Source organism: Callospermophilus lateralis, chromosome 8, assembly GCF_048772815.1.
Source record: "Callospermophilus lateralis isolate mCalLat2 chromosome 8, mCalLat2.hap1, whole genome shotgun sequence".
NCBI classification, from domain to species: domain Eukaryota; kingdom Metazoa; phylum Chordata; class Mammalia; order Rodentia; family Sciuridae; genus Callospermophilus; species Callospermophilus lateralis.
In genome coordinates, this window is record NC_135312.1 from 51708566 (window position 1) to 51717420 (window position 8855).

An 8855-nucleotide genomic window follows, 5' to 3' on the forward strand; every position below is an offset into this window, starting at 1 on the left:
ATTTATGCTGACATTTTATTTCTCAGTCATATAGCTGCAATCTGTTTGATCTAATTGAGGAGCTTTGAACTATAGCATTCCTATATGCTCAAGAAGTGGAAATAAATGGTACATTTATACAATGGAATATTACTCAGCCATAAAGAAGAATGAAATTATGGCATTTACCAGTAAATGGATGGAATTGGAGGATATCTTGCAAAGTAAAATAAGCCAATCCCCAAAAAAACAAAGGCCAAATGTTCTCTCTGATATGTGGATGCTGATTCACGATAGGCAGGAGATGGGGTGGAAATTTACTGGATTGGACAGGGAGTGATGTGGGGAAGAGAGAGGCTGGGAATGGGAAAGACAGTAGAATGAATCAGATGTGACTTTCCTATGTTCATGTATGAATACACCAGCAGTGTAATTCCACATCATGTACAACCACAAGAATGGGAAGTTGTACTCTATGTCAAAATACATTCTACTGTTAGCTAAAAAGAACAAATAAAAAAACAAATTTGTCTTGGTAAGAAAAAAAAATCAACTATGTAGAAGGCAAGGTTAAATAATTTTCTCCTCTATCAATGGAACATAGACTTCTGCTAATTTCTTGGTGCTAAATTTCTACATTAGGAGTAGTTTTACTTCCCCTGTGATGTTTGCCACTTGAGTGAGATCATAAAAGAAAGAAGAAAATAAATATCACTAGAAAGGGTATTTTATAGAATGAACTAATTAAATATTAGCTCCACTTGTGGGGGTTTGGGACTCAAACAAATGCAGGATTAACTAATAATAGTGGGATTACAACTTAACTGTTATGAAAAATTTTATAATTCATGATCAACGTTTATTGTAAGTTGTATAAACATTGCTTCTCAAATCAGTATATTAAATATATTTGATTAGTGAAAAAAAAGAGAAGTGGAAATAAGATTGGTGAGCATCTAGGTAGTCTCTGCCACAGTCCTCTTTTTTGGCCACTCATTATCCCTTTTATTCATACTCCCACACATGGGCCACATTCATCCCATCACTAACACCAAACCCCAATCACTGACTACATTAGCTCCAAATCCAGTCTCTCCAATTGTTATATGGTCCTCTCCATTTGATTAAGATGTGATGCCTCAGGTTCTGCAGACCCAAGAAATAAAAAGACAAGTAAGTGAATTGTTCCCAAACACATATCTCATTATAATGATGGACCTGGGATAAGATAATCACAATCAATACTGTCATTGGAAAACTGTTTGGGGACAACTTTGAAATCCTGCTGGGATGGCCTTGGGAACAGAAGAAATTTCTTGATTACATCCTGATTGTGTTTTTTGAGTTGAACTCTTTTGTTCAATGTTCTAACCTGGAAGGTTCCCACTCACCCATTATTCTCCTTGTCCACATCTGGTGTGGACACTGAGGAACGTGCCCCTTTTAATGGCTCTATATATCTAAAAGCCTGCAGCCAGCTTGAAGATTGGGCACATGCAGGTTGTTTAAAATCTTAATATTCTTAGTGGTTTTTGTTGCAGCTTCATAGTTCTCTTTTCCAAAATAATTTCTTCAAAAATTTGGCAATTTTCAATCTATAGTCATGCACTGCATAAGGACATTTTAATCAGTCCTGCATATGATGGTTATCCTAAAAGATTTTAATGGAACTGGCAGAAATGCCACCTAGTGGCATTGTAACTATTATAACATCATAGTACAATACATTACTTACATGTTTGTGTTGTTGCTGGTGTAAAAAAAACCTCCTACATTGTGGTGGTATAAAAGTACAACACATACTGTTATACACAATATGCAATATTTGATAATTAAAATAAACAACTATTATTTCTAGTTTACATATTTACTATATTATACTTTAGTGTACTCCTTCAACTTACATAAAAAATTTACTATGAGACAGCATGCTGTGATACCCTGGCAGCAGCCGCAGCTTGTGTCTCTTGCTAATAACATAATGAATCATCCATGTTGAGTGATTGACCTTATACCATCTGAGTTTGTGTATACACCCTCTGTGATGTTCACACAAAGATGAAATTTCCAAATGATGCATTTCTCAGAACATATCCCTGTTGTTAATCAATGTGCAGTTCTATTTATTTCCAATCAGATTCATGTGCCTGTAACTACACATATAGATTTTTTTCCCCACTTGAAATGATTCCAATGAGGTTTGTGTTGCTTCTTCACTCCATGGTTCCTCTTTATGTTGTTGTTGTTGTTAAGGGGATTGAACCCAGGGGGTGCTTAACAACGAGCCACATCCCCAGCCCTTTTTTATATTTTAAAAAGAGACAGGATCTCACTAAGTTGTTTAGGTCTTGCTAAGTTTCTGAGGCAGGCTTTGAACTTGTGATCCTCCTGCCTCAGCCTCTGGAGCTGCTGTAATTATAGGCATGAGCCACCATGCCTGGATCATGGTTCCTTTTTTTACTTAATGGTTGTTATCTTGGGTCTTTCAGTAGAAAAATGATATATAGAGAACACACCATAAACTGATCTTTTCTGTGAGTACCTTTATTTAATCATTAAGTTGTAGTGGGCTTTTAAAAATTATATTAAATTAAATTGTTATCAATACATAATATAGTTTTTTGGACTTTTTTTCTTATTGAAGATTGCGCCTGGTCACCCTAACACTAAGCTCCATCCCCAGAATTTTTGTTTATTTTTCATTTTGAGACAGGGTCTCACTAAGTTGCCCAGGCTGGCCTCCAATATGTGATCCTCAGCCTCTTAAGTCCTTGGAAATCCAGGAGTGCACCACAGTGCCCAGTGTTATGCTCAAATTCGGGATCCCCAAAGACCACCAGAGACTCAAGATTGATGTAAGCAGCAAAGAGGTGTTTATTGCGAGCTAGCTTGGTCATCCGTGCACACACACAGCAACTGGTGACGCTGAGAGGCCCAGAACCCAGGGTTTGCAGCATTTTTATACATTCTTTGGAGAGGACAGGGACTTCACATACATCATAGTCTCTTTTAGCAAATCATCACACACCGTGGGAAAATCAAATAACAACTCTAAAACATGATTAGCACATTCACTGGCGGGAACAAGTTGTCTAGGGGTGATTGATCAGTACAAAGGGGGTATTCGTTTGAACTGATTGGTTTAACCCAAGAGGGGTGTACGTGCTGAACTACATGGTTTCCCAACACCATAAACTACTGGGAGGGTCATCTGGCATCCCAGGTATTTCCCTGTCTCATGCTGATTGGTGGCTGCTAGGGGGCTGCTATGGGTCCCCACCTAGCCTGACTGAGTCAGGGACACCTGGCGCAGCAGATCTCTCCTGTAGATAAACAACTTAGCTGGGTGGGAATGTGCCTAGGAGTGCTCTGTGGGTTTTTCCAAGGACAAAGGTCATGTCCCTTCCTTGGACAGGCTTTGCTCTGAGATAGAGGCTGGTTTTTCACCCAGCTTGATACATAATATTTGTACATATTTATAAGATATAATAAGATGTTTTGATTCATGCGTATTGGGTGATATGAACTCAGGTAATTAGCATATTCATCACCTTAAACTTTTATAATTTTTTTATAAAAAATACATTCAAAATCCTCTTTTAAAAATATTCTGGGCTATATAATACAAGATTGTTAATTATATTCACCCTGCTGTGCCATAGAATACAAGAACCTATTTCCCCTAACTGTAACCTTTTTATTTTTTTGGTACTGGGGACTGAACTCAGGGGCGCTTTACTGCTAAGCCACATCCCCAGCCCTTTTTAATTATTTTATTTAGAGACAGGGTCTTGCTGAATTGCTTAGGACTTCACTAAGTTGCTCTGAACTCATCATCCTCCTGCCTCAGCCTCCTGAGCCACTGGGATTACAGGTGTGTACCACCTGCCCCATACCTATGCCTTTTGATCAACTTTTCCCCATCCTTCCCCAGTCTCTAGCAATCACTCTTCTACTGTAAACTTCAATGAGATCAACTTTTTTAGATTTCTCATAAATAAGATCATGCAGTATGTGCCTTTCTGTGCCTGATTTATTTCACTTAACACAATGCCCTCCAGGTCCATCATGTTGTCACTAACACAGGATTTCATACTCTTCTGTGAATGAATAGTATTCTATTGAAAAACACTATGGGGGTTCCTGCCTCTACAAAGCTGTCTATGATAACATTTTATAAATTATAAAGATCTCCGGCTGGGGATGTGGCTCAAGCGGTAGCGCGCTCACCTGGCGTGCGTGCGGCCTGGTTTCGATCCTCAGCACCACATACAAACAAAGATGTTGTGTTCGACAAGAACTAAAAAGATAAATATTAAAATTCTTTCTCTCTCTATCTCTCTCTCTCCCCCCCTTTAAAAAGAAAAAAAAAAAAGATCTCAAAATTGAGATTATTGCTGATTGTAATAATGCAATATCAAGAAAATAAGATTAATAAGTTCTTCAGACATGCTGTTTGTATTCAGATTCTACTTTGTATTTTTAATTTATAGACTAAGAACACAAAATTGAATTAATTGCTTTCCATTTCATTTCACACTATCAGCACCCTTGCAATAGTTGCTGCTTTCTTTATCCTTCCTTCCAACCTACTGGAGATTGAACCCAGGGGTGCTCTACCACTGAGCTCTAGCTCTAGCTCAGCCCTTTATATTTTTTACTCTGAGAGAGGGTCTCAGTAAGTTTCTCAGGCTGACCTTGAACTTTTGGTCTTTTTGCTTCAGCCTCCCAAGTCTCTGGGATTCAAAGTATGTGCCACTAAGCCTAGCTCCAACATTTGTGTATTCATGTCTTTGCAGTCTATCATTTTTATGTTTATTTAGACCACATATATCCTAAAAAATGTATAGTCTTGATGTGCTACCTAGGGAGGGGTCTATATGGTATTGTTGTTGTTTTTCCCCTTTGATACTAGGGATTGAACTCAGGGCACTCAACCACTGATCCACATCCCCAGCCCTATTTTTTTGTATTTTATTTAGAGACAGGGTCTTGTTAAGTTGCTTAGGGTCTCACTAAGTTGCTGAGGCTGGCTTTGAACTCACAATCCTCCTACGTCAGTCTCACAAGCCACTGGGCTTACAGGCCTACACCACTGCTCCGGCTGTTGTTGTTCTTGATTCCTATCATAAATTAAAGGCAAAGTGTCACAATGTCCAGAGCCCTTGATGTCCTGCAAATGAAGGAAGAGGATGTCCTCAAATTTCTGCACCAGGAACCCACTTAAGTGGCAGCAACCCTGATTTGCAGATGGAGCAATATATCTACAAAAGGGAAGGAAATGGCATCTACATCACAGATCTAAAGAGGACCTGGGAGAAGCTTCTGATGCCAGTGTTGCCAGTGAAAATTCTGCTGATATCAGTGTCATGTCCTCCAGGAACACTGACCGACAGGCTGTGATGAAGTTTGCTGCTGCCACAGAGACACTCCTATCTCTGGCGGCTTCGGTCTTGAAACCTTCACTAAGCAGATCCAGGCAGCCTCCTGGGAGCCATGTCTTCTGACCACCAGCCTCTCACAGAAGTGGCTTTTGTAAACCTGCCTATGACTGCTCTGGGTAACACAGATTCTCCTTTGTGCTATGAGGACATTGCCATTCCATGCAACAACAAAATAGTTCACTCTGTGGGTCTGATGTGGTGGATGCTGGCCTAAGAAGTTCTGTGCATGCCTGGCATCATTTCCCGCAAATACCCGTGGTTGACTATGCCTGATCTCTACTTTCACAGAGATTCTGAAAGATCAAACGGGAAAAGCAGGCAGCCACTAAAAAAGCTGTGACCAAGGAGGGATTTCTGGGTATATAAAATATTCTAGCTCCAGTGTTCACTGATACTCAATCTGAAGTCAGAGACAGCTCTAAAGGCTTTCAAGGTGCCCTCTGTGCCTAACCAGCAGTTCCCTACTGAAACTGGAGTAACTAGTCAAGCACCGAAGATTGGTCTGCAGCTCCCACTGCTCAAGCCACTGAGCGGGTAGGAACAACCACAGAATGATCTTGGGCTGTTTTTCTGGAAACACTTAAGCAAAATGGCAATAAAGTTACAGAAATAAGCACCAGTTTCTGGAAAAAAAAAAAAAAACTGTAGAGTTGTGGGCCAGGGTTATAGCTTAGTGATAGAGTGCTTACCTGGCTCTTGTGAGGTACTGGGCTTGATCCTCAGCCCAACATAAAAATAAATAAGTAAAAATAAAGGTATTGTGTCCATCTACAACTGAAAATATTTTTTAAATGTAAAGTTGTATTCTATGTGTGTACATTTTATCACACTGATAGGTATTCTTTTATACATTTCATATCATTATCATGATATTTTAAGAGTCATCCAGATATACATTAATCTGGAAAATTATTTCTGAGTGCTGCATATAACTTTTGTGTCTATCTCTCATTTTATTCCCTTTCCTCTTCTGATGAACATGTAGCCTTTCAGACATTGCTGTGAAAATACTCTTACAAACAAGCACAAGAAATCAAATTGCTACATCATATACAAAGTATAGGTATAGTTAATTTATCAAGTTTTCCAGGTTGTTCCCTAGAATGGTTGCACTAGCTTATTTTCCCTTAAGTTATACAGGTTTCTTATGTCTTAACTTCCTTACTCCTACTTAATACGATTAAGCTTTCTAATTGTTTTTTTAATTTTCATTAATACTCTAATAGCAAAAGTGTGTAACTCTTCATTTGCATAGCAGCTGTTTGTGTGTTTCTGTTTTTAATTTCAGCAATAGAATAAAAACTTCATGGCACCTTCTTTCCTTTTCCTGACCAGTTTTATCAGAAATTTAATCAATCTTTTAAAAGAAAAATCATAGAACCTAATTATAATAATGTATTATTTTACATAGAGTTTATTTATATCACATTTTAACAAAATAGTGGTGAGGTTTTATAATATGTCCTATAAAATCAATCTTTTAAAATACTGGGTCCAACATCTAAGAGTAAGAATATTTTTTAGTGGCTTGCTTCAGTTAGCTTGTCTTGCCACTAGATGGAGAATGACGACAATTTGCAGGTTTCTGGCTAACCTAGTCTTTCAAAACACCTGTTCAAGTATAATATGTATGTTCAGGATTTTTGTCTTAATCTGGTAAAAGGTATTCTAGTTTCAAAAGTGATTTTAGAACAAGTTCCTTTTTTTCTAAATCACTAAATAGGAGTGAAACAAGGCTTTTCTTATGTATCTCTTCTAAATCTCCCTATACTTTTTTGGGAAGGAGATGCAAGATGATTAATCCCAGAAATTATCATCGTCATCTCACCATTTCTGACAGGGTGCTGTATATTGTACCTGCTAGAAGAAATGGATCTTGGAGGTGTTATACTCACAGTGTGAAGTTTTCCAGAGAGTTCATCTGGTCTCATTAAATCAGGGAAGAATAGTTAATCCATGGTAACTCTGAATGTTTAGACCTTTTGGACTTCCCGGAGTCATAGAGCTCTTCCTTACAGAACTTCCTTCTTCCTACCGTCTTTCTATGAATATCTAGACATTTATAGCCTGGGTCTCAGCACAAGTAAATCCAAATGCATAAATTATACTGATAGATATTCAAATACTTATTTGCAAGTCTACAATTTCCATCTAAATCTAACTGACTGTATCATAATTGCGTTATATAATCTTGCTTTTAAATTAAGACCTACAGAATTCAACCAAGTTTAATTATGGAATCCATAAAGAGAAGAAAACTTCCTTGATATGTACATGAAAGAGCTAAAGAGGATTGTTTCAGGGCTACAAACACCGGTGTCACTAGATCTTAGAGTTATCTATTTCACTTGTAACAATTACACATGTCCCAACAAAACAACTATGTTAATTTCCCACCCTATGAGATTATTTATAAATGTATTTGTTATGGTTTGAATGTGAGGCGTCCCCCAAAAGCTGAAGTGTGAGACAACACAATAAGATTTAGAGGAGAAGTGATTAGGTTATTAGAGACTTAACCCAATCAGTGAATTAATGTCCTGATGGGATTAACTGAGTGGCAATTGAAGGCTGGTAGGGTGTGGCTGGAGAAGACAAGTCACTGTGGGCTTACCTTTGGGGTATATATTTTCTATCTGGACGGTGGAGTCTCTCTCTACCGCTTTTCTCTACCACTGCTCTTCTGCTATAACATTCTGTGTCACCTCACACCCTGAGGAATGGAGCTGGTCTTCCATGGACTGAGACCTCTGAAACTGTGAGCTCTCAAATAAACTTTCCTCCTCTACGATTGTTCTGGTCAGGACTTTTATTCACAGCAGTGAAAAAGCTGACTAGAACAGTATTGCTGAGAAATATTAGGAAAAACAGTAGGCTAAAGACTTAATTATAATTCACCTGTTGTGACAATTACAATTTCAAACTTACTAGCAAAATGCATCAGTTTATAGTTTAAAAGTACTAACAAATATATTAATCATGACTGACCATATGGAACAAGATTGACTGGGAGGAGCATAAAATCATATTAAGTTTTCAAGAGGAAAATTATGCAATCATCAAGAACTTGAAAAGTATTCATATTATTTGACTAAGGAATTTATTGTACTTATTTAGGGTAGAGAAAAAATGTACAAGGAACCTAAAAATCTAAAATTCAAAGTATATCTAAATAAATTATAATACATTATGCTGTTTTAATTACAATCGACTTATTGTTTCTGTGTCTTGGATGTTGGAGAAGTAAAAAATTACATTTCCCAGGTGCCTTCACAGGGTTGCAGATGGTTTGGGTTTCCACTAATCAGACACAGGGGATCTGTGTTCACGGGACCTTCAACAGTGAACCTTTTCAATGCAGCAAACTCAAGGTGGCAATCTGCTGCTTTGTTCTGCTTGCCACTGTCTTTCAAGTTTGATGACTTGGAATCA

General features: G+C 37.9%; 1 pseudogene; it reads left to right on the plus strand.

Moving 5' to 3' along the window:
- The first annotated feature begins 5131 nt into the window (after positions 1 to 5131).
- Positions 5132 to 5978, plus strand: LOC143406236 (small ribosomal subunit protein uS2 pseudogene; annotated as a pseudogene).
- The last annotated feature ends 2877 nt before the right edge of the window (positions 5979 to 8855 follow it).